The sequence below is a fragment of the Schistocerca serialis genome, chromosome 1 (assembly GCF_023864345.2).
Source record: "Schistocerca serialis cubense isolate TAMUIC-IGC-003099 chromosome 1, iqSchSeri2.2, whole genome shotgun sequence".
In the NCBI taxonomy this organism is placed as follows: domain Eukaryota; kingdom Metazoa; phylum Arthropoda; class Insecta; order Orthoptera; family Acrididae; genus Schistocerca; species Schistocerca serialis.
Window position 1 is genome coordinate 969,316,167 of NC_064638.1, and position 4,932 is coordinate 969,321,098.

The 4,932-nt window shown below is 37.9% G+C and overlaps 1 long non-coding RNA gene across 1 annotated transcript; it reads left to right on the forward strand.

Moving 5' to 3' along the window:
- The first annotated feature begins 1,815 nt into the window (after positions 1 to 1,815).
- Positions 1,816 to 2,334, forward strand: LOC126459966 (uncharacterized). The gene is made up of 3 exons (XR_007585933.1): positions 1,816 to 1,925; positions 2,046 to 2,117; positions 2,262 to 2,334. It is a non-coding gene; the product is annotated as an uncharacterized LOC126459966 (long non-coding RNA).
- The last annotated feature ends 2,598 nt before the right edge of the window (positions 2,335 to 4,932 follow it).

Here is a 4,932-nt window from a genome sequence, read left to right on the forward strand (position 1 = left end):
CACTCATCTATGTTTTACACGTCTCTTCAGAGCAGCCTGCTCCATGACACAGGCTCCTGCTCTCACCGAGAATATAACAGCCTTATGGTACTTCTATTACTGTATTCATTCGTCGACAGCTTACAATATGTAAAACTCTTGTTTACAGAGTATATAACGGACATAAGAACAAAATCCTGTCTCTGTTTATTAACATAATTATTTTCCTCTTCGTATCACAAAAGGCCTCCTGTGACTGATAGTGAAGTTCCACACAGGAAAAGTGCCAATAACCTAGAAGTAAATCTTACACTAAACGGAAAGTTCACTGAATGGTTGATAACACAATCCTTCAATTACTGAAACACCCAAAAATTTTCTCCGTGATATGGTACAGTCCTCCCACTACACAAAACATTCGGAAATCTCTTAAGTCCACAATCCTACTGGAAGACGTAAGTCTGAGCAGTTTGAAACTTAAGGCTCTGAAAATACCGAAATAATTTCAAAGACTCTTCAATCTCGACGGAAGACTCCGACAGTAATGAATGATACCAAGTTGCCGCGAGCATGTTGATGAACTTAGTACTGTCCACTGGAGGCGAAGGCGACGTGTAGTCGGAAGCGGTGCTGGGTCATCCGTTGACTAGCTGCAACAGAACTGCCTGGACCGGGATTGGCCTGGTCCTAAATACTCGCATGGAGGAGGTGTATTTGCATTCTATTGACCGCACGTGACACAGAGGATGCAGCAGAAAGGTTTGCAGCATGGGCATGACATAAGTGTGCGCACCTTTTTTTTCGTTTTGTGATGCATGCGAAGGGCCTTTGTGGGTCGAACTGCTAACGTCTCGTCTCACTGAACTGTGCAACCGTTGAGTCTATAAAATAAATAAAATAAATAAATAAATATATATTGTTATTTAGATATTGATGATTCTATCTGTATGATGGTGATTGTGATTGCAATTGTGTTCGCTTATCTGGAACGTGGACGTTTGATTATTCGTTATCAGACGCTTGACAATGGCTTTTTCGTAAAGGCAATGTTACTCGTAGTTGACCGTGAAATAAAACTGAATAATCGGACTTCGTAATTAAATCGTTTCCAAAGACTGCTGCGGTAGGTGCGGACTCATAACCTAAATCTCAATATTACAATAATTTGCCAGCCATGCCAATACGTCGTACAGAGGTGATTGTCTACTAAACATAAAAAAGTTACACAGTTAGTTAAATCAGATATATTCAATGAATAAGCCTACAGTTCATAATCCTACTTACTTTTATAAATATAAATTCTTTACAGAATCGAGTGCCTAGTGTGGTTGCAACTCGCAGTATTCTTCTATAACATGAAATATGGCGGTGTGCCAAACAATAAAAAAATACGTGCTTCTCGCACCACTTCAACCAGAACTCTCCCTTTCTTAATCAAACATAAGAGTAACGTAATTGTGCTTTTGTTTTATCAGCGACACAGCGCTGCAGTTGTGTGCCATAGGCTTTATTTATTAGTCACTGATTATTTATTTAATTAGTATTTCGCGTTTCCGTGGAAACTCACGCTCGGCATGCAAATGTGCCTTTATATTGCCCCCTGAATTGCGAGGCGAAAGGACACACCTGCAGGCGAGCAATTCACCTAAAGGCACAAGAAAATCTAAGTTATCTACAACTATTTACATGACTTACATTACACATTATACACATTATATACAAAATTTGAATGACGCGGGTGCGCCGTAAAAGTTCTAATGTTGGCAGATAGAGTGCGCGCATGCGCAGAAGCGTCTGTGTAATTGCGGCACTGCCGTTATATCGTACAGTTAGATCCACGCGGCACAGTATTGCAGATCATATTGTTCGTGTGCGCGCGTTTTTCAGTCGTTGCACAAAGAAAATATTCAACCAAGATTACATATGAAGACTACATTCTATGACAGGTAACTTAGTTTTAAATTTACAATATTTGTTATAACACAATACAACTTAGATTGTTGAATGTTCTTAGTTACATAGTATTGTTTTGAAATACTTCAAAGAAAAATGTCCGTATTTTTCAGGTGCGTTGACCTATACACATCGTGTCGTTATTACAGTTCATATTCATCCGCTGCACAATAATTTTTTTACAGGTTAGTATCGTCGTGGTAAAGTTTTTTGATCACAGTAACATCGTTGTATAACAACGTGATTAATACATAAGCGTGTCCATTTCTCCTTTCCATTATAGTCGTAGTGATGCAGTTCGTTGTGACTAAAAGCATTGCTTATTACAGATCAGACGTGACCCGTCGAGTAATTGGTCCACGTGCAGTTCGTTTTTTACATTCCGTGGAAGCTTGGTTGCAGAACCTCGGACGGCACATAGCTGGCGTCGATCCTTGGACAGTCCAGGTAAGAGTGTCCGTCACATTTCGAGAACATTTCATTCCCTGAAGTTCCAACCAAAATTCTTCCACCCGTCGTGTTGTTATCTGGACAGGCACTTTGTGTCCATTTAATCCAGTTAACATCTTGAAGTTGGGTACTGTAGTAATATCACTAGACGATGCACGAATTATGCACTTCACATTTTCAGTTTTTTGCTGAATATAGCTCACCTAAATGTTCGTAGTTATTAATCAAGGAAATCGTTCATCGCGTTCACATAGATACGCTGCATAATGAATGGCATTAACAGTTTCTTTCACATAGGTTTCCGCGTAGTTGCAGAGTTAGTAATGTTCGTTAATGTCCGTGAACAGTGGTTCACTATGCAATGTCTTTTTGGCACTCGTTTTGTTCAAATTTTTACATAGTAACAGTTACACTATACATCAGTTAAAAAAATAAGTAATTATACATACACACGTCACATATTTTCTTAGGATAAACATAATATAGTTGCACATAAACATGTTTACATCATCATTACATCGCTATAGGTTATTACATTGTGTCACATTTGATTACATGAATTGCAGATATTTACATCCTCTTTAGCGGTTTTGCTGGGATATTATCGATGGTTTTTGTGATGTCATCTGAAATTAAGATAGGTTAGACACAACATTCATTACATCAGTAGGCAAGACCAGGCGTTTTCACTACTCAATAAATATTCAAAGTAGTAAGAGAGAGAAAATGTTCGATTCCTCGCGTTTTGTGCGTGTGTGTAGAGTGTCTGTGTGGCCTTGACTACTGATAGATGCTTTTCGTGTTGAGAGATGTGTGTCTAATCTATTTCTCAAAGTAAAAGATCGCTTCACAGATGACGTCTGTCAGTTCGTCAGGTGTCACACCAAGTCAGTGGTACCTTCAGTAACAAATGTTCCGTGAAAAATTAATATGTCATCCACTGCTACGTAATCATAAATTTTACTTTAATATTCCGTCTTTCAGGTGGAGACGCGCGCTGAAAGAAGAGTTCTTCTGTCTTCAACTGCGTCACTGGAACCGCTGAAATGAAAATTTCTATACTACTTATTATCTGTGTTGTAACAACAGAGTTTTTTGAGTTGCTTAGCAATATTTTGATGGGTATGACTTTGACATTATTCAGCATGAAATGCTCTAAGATCTCGGTGTGCGTATAGCCCAATAATTTTGTTAGTTCTAGGATGTTGTAACAGATACGCACCAGGATGCGGTATGTTAACAATTATATAAGGTCCTTCATATAGCAGACGCCACTTAGCGTTGCGTCGTTTGAGTGCTACAGATTTATGATGAGTACGAAGTAGTACAATCATTTCTACCTCGAATTTTTGTTTTCTTTTTATTATGTTTCTGTGATGTTTGTTTCGTATTTGTGCGTGATGTGTCAATGTAGTCAATACTTCTTTTATTTTCTGTTCAGGTGTGATTTCCTTGTCTGACAACTTAGGTAATGGTTCTATCCACTGATCGTTCTGTTTGCAATTGAACATGATCTCGTTAGGTGTGTAATTCGTATCGTAAATATTTAAGTTATTGTGTACGTCTTCGAAAAGACTTAGGTAGGACACCCAATTAGTATGTTTTGATGAAATATAGGTCCTCATGAATCGATTTAATTCTCGGAAAAGTCTCTCAGTCGCGTTACATTGTGGACTAAACCTCGAAATAAATATACTTTTGATGTTATTGTCCTTCAAGAAATTTCTCCATTTGTACCCAGAGTAGTATGCTGCATTATCTGATAGAATTGCTTTAGGTTTTCCCACGTGCGTCAGGTAATCACTTGAGAATCTTCGTATTATAGCATTTGCAGTGGCGGATTTTAAAGCATAAAGTTTTACATGTTTAGAAAATATATCGTAAAAAGCTAAGATATATTTGACGCCTCCAGAGCTTGCTGGATGCGGTCCACTGATGTCAGTACACAGAATTTCCAGGGGTTTACTGGGTAAAATAGAATGTAAATCTGTTTTTGTGGATAAATTCTGAGGTTTTGATTTTTGACATATGACACATGTTTTTAGTTCCCTGTAAATTTTTCTTCTCATATTGCTAAAATAACAGTATGTACTGAGCTTTGCCAAACACTTTTTCGTCCCATAATGACCCCAAACTAAGTGTGTGTGCCAAATTAGATTACGTTCAGACTCTTTGGGACTGCATACACACCAGTTAGTAGCATTTGGATGTCGGCGGTAAAATAACACATCATTGTGTAACTTGTAATACTTAGTCAAAGGATGATTGTGTTTTTCTACCAGTAATGTTATTATCTTATACCAGTGAGGATCAGATTTTTGTAATTCAGCCATGTTTCTGCACATATCAATATAATATTGGTGATACTGCTTGTCTTGCATTAAGAGAATCCTGTAGTCATTTATATTTTCTAAGTCACTGTTGGTATCATTCATACCTTGTGGAAGTCTAGACAAAGTGTCTGCAATGGTGTTGTCCTTACCTCTTATGTACTTAATTTCAAAAGAGTAGTTCTGAAGTGTAACTGCCCATCATGATAGTGTAGGATGT